The sequence below is a fragment of the Cyprinus carpio genome, unplaced genomic scaffold (assembly GCF_018340385.1).
Source record: "Cyprinus carpio isolate SPL01 unplaced genomic scaffold, ASM1834038v1 S000006809, whole genome shotgun sequence".
In the NCBI taxonomy this organism is placed as follows: domain Eukaryota; kingdom Metazoa; phylum Chordata; class Actinopteri; order Cypriniformes; family Cyprinidae; genus Cyprinus; species Cyprinus carpio.
In genome coordinates this window covers 1,096,604-1,109,528 of record NW_024879395.1, presented here as the reverse complement: position 1 = coordinate 1,109,528, position 12,925 = coordinate 1,096,604, and the positions used below count along the sequence as shown (strand labels likewise).

The 12,925-nt window shown below is 35.3% G+C and overlaps 2 long non-coding RNA genes across 2 annotated transcripts; both read right to left on the bottom strand.

Annotated features, from left to right (window-relative positions):
* Positions 1-4,049: 4,049 nt before the first annotated feature.
* Positions 4,050-4,685, bottom strand: LOC122144937. The gene is made up of 3 exons (XR_006159966.1): positions 4,439-4,685; positions 4,274-4,350; positions 4,050-4,179 (listed from the first exon to the last, which is right to left on the bottom strand). It is a non-coding gene; the product is annotated as an uncharacterized LOC122144937 (long non-coding RNA).
* A 1,362-nt stretch (positions 4,686-6,047) lies between these two features.
* LOC122144945 lies at positions 6,048-6,906 on the bottom strand. The gene is made up of 3 exons (XR_006159979.1): positions 6,437-6,906; positions 6,254-6,304; positions 6,048-6,177 (listed from the first exon to the last, which is right to left on the bottom strand). It is a non-coding gene; the product is annotated as an uncharacterized LOC122144945 (long non-coding RNA).
* Between the last annotated feature and the right edge of the window lie 6,019 nt (positions 6,907-12,925).

Here is a 12,925-nt window from a genome sequence, read left to right as displayed (position 1 = left end):
AATTGTGAAGAAATCCACTCAGCCTAACACTAAACTAATTCTTGGTAATTATTTATTTATATAGTACTGTGTAAAAGTGAAGATGCTATCAAAAAAAAATATAAGTTTCAAAATATAAAAAAAATGCACAATAAAGAGCAGTCTACTGACACACTAATGCAGAAAAAGAAAGAAACGTGTAACTCTAAGTTGCCTAAGCTAGTATAGTACAGTATGTAATTTTTTGAAAAATCACTCGCATTCATTCTTCTCTCTCTCTCTCTCTCTCTTATATTCAATACAGCTTTATTGGCATGGGAAACATATGTTAACATTAAATTCTGTGTTATGACCATGCAGTAGGCTATTATAATTAAACAGCCTAGAAAATATATAGAAACTTTTCAGAGCCTAAAACTATAATGTTGTTTATATTTAACTATAGTACATTTCTTACACATGATAAACCATTTTAGAACTCACCGAAAAGGACAACTCAGGACAACTACAAAGCGGTGGAAGACAGGTAACTACAACATAGGGATCACCAACATACACACTGATATCCCGTAAACAAAGTTTAAAAAAAAATTTGCAACTTCAACTTTACCAGTTGTAAAGTGATGTGTTCAATGATTCTCAGGCACAAATTTAAAATCTGTACTTCTGAAATAAACAATTAGTACCCTTTGTGATATTTTACTTTACATGTTTCGAATTACTATTACTGTTGCTTTGACTTCTTCCAACAATCCTAGAGACCAAAAAATGGAAGGCATCAGCACAGTTGATCCCACAGCAATAATGTGTTCCTGTGGGTTACTGTTAGGAACCAAAACAAAAAGACAAAAAAAAAGACATTTGTAAAAAAAAACCCCCTAATTTTAAGAAATAGCATGTGCTAGATTTTTGGCCAGACATGTTATGTAAGGGATAATTTAGATTAAAAAAAAAAATAAATAAAAAAATAGTGCAATGAAATAGGCAACATTTTGTAATTTATATGTAGATGATAGCCAGCTAGCTAGCAAGTAAGTCTAATTAGCATATCCATACCTTTTCATTTCAGTTTTGTGCATACATACAGTGGAAAATGAGATCTTAAACTTAATTTTATGAATGCTAGATTATAGTCCTAGTTGTGGTCTTTTTCAAAAGACATTTAGGACACTTTTGGTGAATTAAAAGCAAATATTATAACAACATTACAGAAGCTTCAATTTATTTTAAAGATAAATTAAATACAATTATTAAATTAAAATTAAATAAGCAGTTAACTCTAGCAAAAACATTCCACGGTGTCAGTGTTAAGATGTTCTAAAAAGGCTATTTAAAAAAACTATATAAACATCACGGGCTAATACACAGTAGTTAACATATATATGTAATACACCGTTGTTAACATATATATATATATGTTGGGCTGAAGGAAGGAATTTGGTTAAATACTGCTAATTAAACAATATTTTGTTGAATGCGTTTTTGTGCTGGCACCTTTACTGGTTTAGGTCTGTCATAGTCTCAGCCTCAACTGTCACGTCCACAGACCATTAGCTAAACATCTGATGCATATGGGACACAAAAGTGGAAACACTTCAGGAGTGTCAAAGTCGTCATCGGATTGGTTGAATTATACATTATGTAAGGGATCATTAGATGGGTGAAAAAACAAAAAAACACACAACCCCACATTTGTGACATGTTTCGACGACAACCCACAGCATTCTTCATGATTAGTTTGAGAATATAGGGAGAATGTACACAAATAGGCCTACTATAAACTTATCAAGCACTGCACAACACTTGATGCTGCAGACTGAATATTTCAAGTATTTATTTCAATTCTTAAAGTAATTTCTTACCATTATCAGTTACAGTAATCTACCAACAATGAAATCAATGAAACAAATAAAATCTGTAGACAAATAAAAAATTGCATGAGTACACTTTGACTCTGAAGAAAAACTACTGTAAAAGCAACAAGAATACTGTAACTATCCGTCTCTCCGTCTGGCTGGATCAGGCCATAAGATTTCATCCATTGGAAGAATGGCCTGCGTGTGACGAATCCACCCCTGCACAGAAGCTGCTTCGATATGATCACAGGCCTCAGGGCCGTCACCAGAACAAACCAAATGGGGGGGCATTTAATTTTCATAGGGGGGCACACTTTTTTTTAATGATCTGAGACAGACCATAACAACAACCCATATTAGGCTATAACTAAAATAGACCACAATAGTCTTGCTTTGTTCAATTATTCAATAAAATACTTCACCGTATGATCTCAACGTCTCTGTTTATTGTCTCTTAACATTTTCCAATTTTAGCTAGTAGCCTATATTTTTTTGTTAATCTGCATTGTTCGTCACATACACAACACAGTGCCATCTAGTGGCTTTCTTAAGTAACATGAACAATCAACGTAACGTACATCATTACAAGTCCAACCTAAAACTACACCCAAACCAATTTGATTTATGACTCTACACTTCATAAACATGAGTCACAAAAGCTGGCAAACCTGCCTATGAAATGTTGGAGTGTGATCCAGACTGGACCCCTTCTCTGTACCTCGGCCATACTGAGGTCAAAGCTATGAACACAGACCGGTTCAAGCCCTTTTGGAGAATTATATACCATGCTCACATCTAATATGTAAATGTTTTATTGTTTTCCAAAAGATTTTGTAATGTCTCTTCTCACATGTAATGATTTTTAGCCATGTCTGTTAAATAAAATACACAAAGACTAATTAAATTCTGCCTCCTTTAACTGTATTAAGGAAGAATTGTGCAAAATCAGTGTTCTTTGGTTGCAAACACAATTACATAACTTAAATAGTAGTAACAACCAACTTAATTTCAGTTTCTTTACATATTTAACATGTAAATACATTTAGATGAATACATTTACGTTATAAAAAGTCCATAGAAATTTTTTTTGTGTATGCACTAACACTTAGTATCATGTAGTTGTAAATATATGGGTGCTGGAAGTTGGGCAACAGTTTGACGTCCCTTGAACAGCCGCTCTGCTCGTAAGGATCCAGTCCTTTGATTCCCTTTATTTTCTCATCATATCTCGTCTTTGAATTAGGATTTAGTTTTAGGCGGTATGTTCCGACAATGTTTTCTTTAGTCCGCTGCATTTTGTAGGATTATGTTCTGTTTTTTCACGCTAATTTTTCATTATTTTCATGCCAGAACACTAGCCTGCTATGCCAGCCCACATAAACGGGCCAAACTTACCCATAATTCTTTGCGTTCTGATGACGTTGCCGCCCAGTTGGTCACATGTCTTAGCGATCTCTATAGTTTTGCGTGGGTCTCCGAGTGAAATCTCCGAAGAAACTTTATCTTTCCATTCATGTTGACACTTGCGTGTGAGATCCTTCTCAAATGCCAGCAGAATGAGCTGGGCCTTGCGTGTGTGGCGCATAGAACGTCTGTGGTAGGTGAATACATTCCTCAAAACTGAAAATGAATTTTCACACATTGCGGTTGAAGCACCAAGCGTCAATCCGGTCTTCAAAGCTGTCAGTACACTTGGCATTTGCTTCTAATGTTTTGTGGTACTTTGAAAGGAGATTTTGTGTTGTCAATTTCGCGTTTCCTTCTTTGTTTATTTGTGTAGAAATAAACTGTTTAGCAACAATACATTCTGTCTCAACGATGGTTGATTTTGTTAATGACATGATGTGCTGAAGTAACTTTGGATTCAAAAATTGATCGCTCTCTGGGTTTAAAGCAATCAGCGATTGCGCAAGCTGTGTGTTTGCGCTCACCGAAGCGATGGTTGATTTCTCCAAGAAGTTTACTTGATTATAGCACTGTATAAATAACCATTGCTTAAAATTTAATTATATTCATGCAACATACAATATTCAACGCTGGTGTGGTCTAGAGGTGAACGTAACTCACAGTCTTCAGATTCAGGTGAGATCTCCACCATCAGAGACAGGAAGTCTGCCAGGAACTGTGTGTTATTCTCAGTGATCTGCAGATGCTTGCAGTATCCTCTAAATATATTACAGAGAGAAAGAAAGAGATTGAACAACCACACATTTCCACAAAAACACACAATATCTCAAACCTTTACCAGAAGAAACATCATGACGGATGGGTGGATGTGTATACCTTGGAGCTAGAAACACGTGTCCAGCCGACTCAAACGAGTTCGGCAGCAGAGACTGTAAATCTGAGAGAAACGCAGGAGGGATTATTTAGAACGAAACATCAACATCACTAATCCCACACAAAACATCATCATCCGTATTAAATAAAAGACTCACACTGCAGCTGCAGCATGACATCGCTGAGATCAGCCTGGATGTAATATTGACTGTACGGAGGAAGTACCAGACCCAGACTGCAGGGGGCGGCACATGAAAACACACCATGAGTTTAGCATGTTTAACGTCAAACTGGCCGATCTGAACTGTTCTATTGACTCGTACCTGTAATCAGTGTCATTAATGGGCGTACAGGAGTACATATGCGTGACCTCGTCAATGTAGCGCTGCAGGGCAGCATTTCATTATCAGACATTTTCAAGCAAAATTTAAACATTACTTATAATGTTGCCGAAAATGCACGGATCCCTGCACTATTCTTGCTCGATTTCAAAAATGTTCTTCATGGGAACAGAATTGGAGAAAAAGTGGTATTACATAGAACCCTATGATTTCCCACGATGAGTAAAATGCGGACTCTAATATTAAGCTGCAAAAATACGAATCCTGCAAGTTCTGCTCATCTCTGATGATTGAATGGTGCAGTTGTGTGGTTTTGTTTCTCTAGAACTGCTCTAGTCACCTCATGAGGATTTTACCATTCCCTTTGAGTAAAACTATCATCATATCATATGCAAACAGAAACTCATAGGTCTTCACAGAGAACCGTCAAAATAAAAGTTTGGTTTAACTTGAAGAAACCGTGACAGAAATATTACTTCATGTAAAGTTAGCACTACTACTAACAAAATGAGAGTCCAAACAACTGATAAAAACATCACGATGATCCACTAGTAATTCAAAGGACTCCAGTCAATCAATGTCTTGTTAAGTGAAAAGCTGTATGTTTGTAAGAAACAAATCCATCATTAAGACGTTTTAACTTTAAACTGTCAACACCATAATACATAATAACGCTTCCTCAAGTGAAAAAGTCCATCCCCTGTTGTCCCTTTGCATCAAAATCCACCAGAATATTTGTTTAGATCTGTTTTGGTCTGTTTTCACTTGTAAATGGTTCAATTTTTTCATCTGAGAAAAAATATTATGGATAAGGGACTTTTATTTTAAGCCAGAAGTAATGGTTTGAAGATCAAGAAGTGACGGTTTAAAGTTAAAACACCTTAATGATGGATTTGCTTCTGACAAACCTGCAGCTTTTCACTTAACAAGATGTTAACTGATGGACTGGAGTCACATGGATTAGTTGTGGTGATTACTGTGATGTTTTTATCTGCTGTTTGGACTCTAATTCTGACGGCACCCATTCACTGCACAGGATCCATTGCTGAGCAAGAAATGTTCTCCAGATCTATTGCATGCCACAATTTTTATGCAAACACACAAATAAATTCATTTGTGGCATTAAGATGTAGTTTTATGTCAAAACTAGAGTATATGTGGTACATATTTAGCCTGTAATACAATTATGCAATTGGGATACAGCCAATCAGTGACATCATTTGAAGGGTTGCACATCTAAAGTTTGAAATTTTGAGCCATTAATAGAAAGTCAAGTCCCAGATATCACACATGTCCTAGTTTCATCTGCCACATTAATCACACACACTTGCCTCATCCACTGATTTAATTCGAGTTTTGATCGTCATCTCTCCTGATCAGCCATCAATCATTTGCTTGTGAATCAACAATAAACAGTACAATGACAAACTAATATAAAAATGTATAAACAAAGACGAATAAGACAGGGCATACACCCCATCCTGTATTAGCCTATATATTGACAAATAAACCACAGAAAGTTTAGAAAACACCATGGAATGAACTAAAATAAATAATCGTTTCCTGATCATCAAATGAAAATGACTTTCAAAAATCCAACAATCAAAAGTAGCTGACGGACCCTGGCCACATTGATGTAATCAACGTCGGAGAGTGTGTCGAGCATCTCTGTGACCGAAGCTTTGATCAGTTTGAGAGTAAGTCCACTGACACTGCCGCTCCTGTGAACAGAAAAATGTAAACTATAACCAAAACCAGGCAAACGCGCAGCTCGCAACAGCACACACACATACTCACACGTCTAAGAGGACGACCATATCTTTGGGCGAGGATGCTCCTTGAATGTACCTGAGGGAAACAACGACAATTTTAAGTATTATTAAGATCTGTTAAGCCCTGCCCTCAAACCTAAACTGACCAATCAAAGGCTATCAACAGTTTTTACAGATGTAGACTATAGACACAAAAAAGCTGATTTACTGTAGCTTAACTGGACAGTTTGGCATCTGACTGGATGTCTCCAGGTTCACTGAAAGAGAAAGGAACCAAACACAGATACAGGAAATGTATTACCAGGGTCGTCGTTGTACATCTTATCCAGAGCTCTCCAGGGAGCAGCTACAAGACAAAATCTGTTACTTATTTGGGACATATGTGGTCTCAGGTTGGTTTCACATTTTACTCAAAACCGATGATCTGCCTCAGTACACGTCGATCAGATGGTTACCTGGATAATATCTTGTGACACCGGTGGCACTTCCAAACGCTTGCCAGAGCAATGACGGGTCATCTCTGCTGTTCTCTAACGCTTGCGTCCAGTTCAGCTCGTTCAGAATCACCGGCGCTACAGACAGACAGACACGTCATGAACTCTCTTTGACTCATACAGAGATTTAACAGCATCAGTCTGGTTCCTCACCGCCTTTGTAGATGTCTGTGGGGATCTGGACAGCGGTCTGGTTGCCTTTGCGGTGTGTGAGTAATTCACATGGTTTTTGAAGTTCGGATCAAACACAAACTCCAGTTTCAATGTCATCTGGGAATCAATGTCCTCACCATCCTGATGAGAATCATGATATAATCAGAGTCCATTGTTTCAGCTTGAATCTGATTTTCATAATTATTGTCATATGATGATAAATGAACATGCAAAATAGTAATTTAGGAGTTAGAAGTTCAAGCAACCAGCTTCTAAAAAGAAATGCTGTATGAATGTATGAATATTTCTTATAAACATACCAAGAAAGCATCATTTTCCTTTACATTACATATGCTTTTCTTAAAATAGTTCAGCGGCCCACTTCCAAAGCATGAAAATCTACATTGAAACTACTAAGATTTTTTAAGATGTTTTTCTCATGGGCAATTGATAGACGTACTCACATCAGTCCATCTCTGCTTTAGTTATAATATTCAATATTTTCCCCCTGAAATAAACACACACAGACAGAGATACAAAAAATCTGCTGTTTAAGATCAGTTCGAGAACCTGAAGATTCAAATACAGATGTTCTCCACATGACAAACTCTAAGTTCAGCACAATTCACTCATGCGATCGGTGACCGTGTGTGTGTGTTTGTCTGTTAAGCTCGTATTTGGATCAGAGAAACATAGATGTGAATTTCAGAGAAAAAAGAGCCTCAAGTATCGTAGATGGAAGAAAAAAAAAGCACCGTGTTTGATTCAAGAATGAAACGCTCGATCGGTGCGGTTCATTTGAATGAATCAGTTAAAACAACACAGGAGTCATTGGTCTGAATTGACTCGGATGACTCACTCACACATGCAAAAGCAATGTGATAAATGAAATTTCAAACTGAGTGAAAAGTATTGCGAAATGAACATAAGTGAGCGTAAAAAACAGAGTGCTGTTAAAGTCGTCTGACCTTGATTCCATCCTGCCACCGATGATCTTTCTGAAGCAAGTTTCTGGCAGAAAATACAAACCAGAACTGTTAAAAATAGTCAAAATAGAATAGTTAAAAATAGAAGAACCTGTTTTTGATTTTGTGTGTTTTTCTCACCTCAAGTGCTTTGCGTTTCTTGGCCAGCAGTCTCTCGATGTCCGTCGCAACTTTCTCTAAACGATTTCTCGAGGGTTATTTCTGACCAAACTGAACTGTCTTCTCTTCTCACCGTAGATCTGAAACAACATCATCAAAGCATTCTCTTGATCATATATATATACACTATTCACCGTTCAAAACAGTAATTTGTGAAATATAATTACAATTTAAAATAGCTGTTTTCTATTTGAATATATTTAAATATAAATCTATTCCTGTGATGCAAAGCTGAAATTTCAGCATCATTACTCAGTGTCACATGATCCTCCAGAAATCCTTCTAATATGCCGATTTTCTGCTCAAAAACATTTCTTATTATTATTATATTTTTTTTTTTTTGCATTTTTGATCAATAGAAAGTTCAAAAGAACAGTATTGATTCGAGAAAAAAAAGGGGGAAAAAAGGAAATCTTTTGTTACATTATAACTTTCAATAAATTTTTATACATCCTTGTTAACTAGAAGTTTAACTGTTAAAAATCTTACCCCAAACCTTTTAATAGTACTGTATATCCTCTTGATGGTGCTAAATATATTTATATACAGTAGAGGTCAAAAAATATTGGCCCCCTTGGTAAATATGATCAAAAAAGGCTGGTGAAAATTCATCTGCATTGTTAATCCTTTTGGTCTTTTATTTAAAAAAATTCACAAAAAAGTGTATCCTTTCATTGGATAGTAAGAATTTTAAAACGAGGGGAATGCATTTCAAAAAATTATGAAATGAATGTTTTTTCTCAAAAAACTCGTTGGGTCACAATTATTGGCCCCCCTGTAAATTCTTATGAGTAAAATATCTCTGAAGTATATTCCCATTCATATTCACAATTTGAATATGATTATAAACATGAAATCATCCAGCTCTGGCTTCCTGTTTCAAAGAAATATAAAGAGGAGGGAAAACACAAAGCCCGAAATTCCATTAATCATCCAACACAATGAGAGAAAAAAACAAAGAATATATTTCTGATGTGCTGCAAAAGATAATTGAGCTTCACAGATTAGTGAAGTGGCTTTAAGAAAAAGAGCTAGAGCGTGAAAATTCCCATTTCCACCATCAGGGCAAAATTAAGAATTTCCAATCAACAGAAAATGTTATAAAACTGCCTGGAAGAGGATGTGTGTCTCTGTCGTCCTAATGTGCAGTGAGAAGAGAGATTTGAGTAGCTAAAAGACTCTCCAAGGGTCACAGCTGGAGAATTGCAGAAAATATTTTAGTCTCTGGTTCATTAAAAACCTTTAAAAAAATTGTCAAACAGAACCTACATCAACACATGTTGTTCTGGGAGGGTTACAAGAAGAATTCTCCTAGCTTATTCAAAAACAAACTAAAGCATATTCAGTTATCAGCCATGACTGGAACTTTAAATGGGACTGGCTTCTATGGTGAGATGAAACTAATTTTGAGCTTTTTAGCAGCAAACACTCAAGATGGGTTTGGTGAACACAGAGAAAAAAAGTACCCCATGTGTACAATGAATATACTGCTTTATTTTTGATGGTTGTGGGCCTATATTTCTGCTGGAGGTCCTGGACATCTTGTTTAGAACACATGGCTTCATGGATTCTATCAAATAACCAACAGATAAAAAAAATCAGTAAGTGACTGACTCTGTTTAGAAAATCTTATGATGGGCCATGTTTGGATCTTCCAACCTTACAATAATCCAAACACAAACCTCAAAAACATCACAGAAATGGGTCACTGACCTCAAAACACACGCTTCTGCTATAGCCATCCCAGTCTTCTGACCTGGAACCTCATGGAAAATGAGAGGAGTGAACTGAAGAGGAGAAGCACCAACATGGAGCTGGTAATCTGAAGGTCTGGAGAGATTCTGGTGAAGGAATAGTCTCTGATCTCTTGTCAGGTGTTCTCTAACCTCATCAGGGCATTATAGGAGAAAATTTAGACCTGTTAAACTGTGGCAAATGGAGTGTTTCAAAAAGTATTGTAAATAAACGGGTGCCATTAACTTGTGGCCAATGTGTATTATAGAAAAACATTTAGTTTTATACTGATATTTCCCCCCCATGTTTAAATTCTTATTATCCAATGAAAGGATACATTTTTGTGATTTTTGTTAAAAAAAATAAAAGATCAAAAGGAGTTAACAATGCAGATTAATTGGTTTCACAGCGCTGGTTTTTTTATCATATTTACCAAGGGGGCCAATATTTTTTGCCCACGACTGTAAAATATACTAAAATCCTCTGAATCAATCTCACCTCGAGAAACACATTTAATTTCAGTTTTCACGTTCTAGCTTTCTCTGGGAATAGAGTGGTTTAGTTGTGATGATAAAACCTGACTAATAAAGACTAATTCTCGAGCACCGCTTCCCTCAAGATTTGCAATTTTTTTTTCAATTAACTGAGTAAAATAATGTGAAAAAAAAAAAAAACTTGACAATGCTTGACATTTTGCTCTACAATGCACATTACAAAACAGCCATGCAGAAAACACAAATTCTGAAACAGTAGTTTATTTTTCCATATATTATAATACATATACAACAAAATGTCAAAGTATAGTTATGTTTAACAGACCAGAATGAGATGCTCCCCCTCAAAAAAAAAACCTTTCTATTAATCAAAAATAATAATCATTATTAGAACATCAAGGGCAATAATAAACAATGATTTTGTCATGATATTGTAGCTGGACTCACTAATGAATTCCTGTTTTTCATTTCTAGGCTATTTACAGTATGTAGTTTTTGTAAAGACACAATACAGTAACACGATCAGCATTAAACAGCATTAAATCATTTTAAATGCAGTCTATAGTACTGGTGATTGACTGAAGAAGTGGTTAGATTTAAATAGTAATAATTAATAATTCCTTACATTTATATAGCCTTTTCTGGGCACTCAAAGTGCTTTATAAAGAAGAGGGAATCTCCTCAACCACCACTAGTGTGCAGCATCCACCTCCAAATATTTGACAAAAACATTTATTAATTATATTAAATTATATTGTTATAAAAATTGCACTTACAAAGGTAAAACGTGGGTGGTCAAGGTGGGCTTGGGCATCTACAAACCGTCACACAATAATAAAAACAGATCTCGGGGTATTAGGAGAGTCTTTCACGGGTAAGACAACAGTTCTTTCTGGATGTTTTTTTGGTCATTTTTAACATTATGTTGGACAGCTTAATTAGCCACCAGATGTGTAAACCAGTTTCTTCAGTCGATCACAATACTATAGACTGCATTTAAAATGATTTACACAGGCTGTTTAATGCTGATCATGTACTGTATGTGTCTTTACACAAAAACGACCTCATGTAAATATCCTAGAAATGAAAAACACAGGAATTCATTAGTGAGTCCGCTGCAATATCATGATAAAAATCATTGTTCATTATTGCTATCATTGTTCATTATTGCTCTTGATGTTGCAATAATGATTATTAATTTTCATTAATAGAACGTTTTTTTTTTTTTTTTTTTTTGAGGGGGAGCATCTCATATTCGTTATAGCCTGTATTAAATATAACTATACTTTGACATTTTGTTTGTACAACGTAAACTGCACATACTGGGCACACCACCCCAAACATGTATTATCATATATGGGAAAAAATAAACTACTGTTTCAGAATTTTGTGTTTTCTGCATGAGTGTAATGTGGAATTGTAAAGCAAAATGTCAAGCATTGTCATTGCGGTGGAGAATTAGTCTTTATTAGTCAGGTTTTATCATCACAACTAAACCACTCTATTCCCAGAGAAAGCTAGAACTGAAACTGTAAAAAACTGCGTACATTCATATATATAATATATATATATATATATATATTATATATATATATATATATATATATATATATATATATATATATGTTTATTATTTTGTTTGGAGTGTGTGTGTGTGTGTGTGTGTGTGCACATGTATTGAGCTTAAGGAGCTCATTAATTAAACACAATTTGGAATTCATGTCCACAATTTTTTTTTGTGTTGTCATTAGTGTCATTAGTTGTTTCTAACTTGGTTTAATTATTGCACAAATAGTATTATAAAATTACATTTCACAATTATGTATTTTACTCTATAATTTACTATTAATTTATTCTTAATTATTTTCTATTCTGTATTATTCTGTCCAGCCTTGATATTACATATTCTTCTTGCTATTTATTCATCTATTGTTGTTAATTTATTTATTATGGTATTATTCATATTATACATATAATCAGGTTACACGGGCTACCAGTACCGCTCGCATCAAATTCAAGGTACTGATGCTTGCCTACAAGACGACCACTGGCACAGCTCCAACATACCTAAGCTCATTAGTTCAATCTTTTGCGGCCTAAAGAAGTTTGCGCTCTGCAAGTGAACGACGTCTTGTGGTGCCATCCCAAAGAGGTTCAAAATCACTCTCACTGACCTTTTCCTGGACTGCGCCCAGCTGGAAAATGAATGACCTCCCGATCTCAATTCGAACAGCTGAGTCCTTTACCTCGTCTTCAAAAAACATCTAAAGACTCACCTTTTTTGTCAGCACTTGACCAACTAATACTAGCACTTACCTTTTCTTTTCTCTTCTATTCTTGAGGGGGAAAAAAACACACACACACAGCTATGGTGTTCTGTGCTAGACTAACTGAGACTTGTCATGGCACTTGTATACTGTTGTTGGTCTGATTGCTTCTATTGTTCTCATTTGTAATTCCCTTTGGATAAAAGCGTCTGCTAAATGATTAAATGTAAATGTAAATATTAAAATATGTTATGTAGGCAATAACTTATTATAGAATTTGTTGGTGGTGTGGTATAAATAACCTCTATAAAATACAACTAATTATATACTTAGAAACACTTGAAAAGAGACAGAAATGTAGATGTTGTTTGGAGGGATGCTCATTTTAAATCATACCCTATTTATTGCAT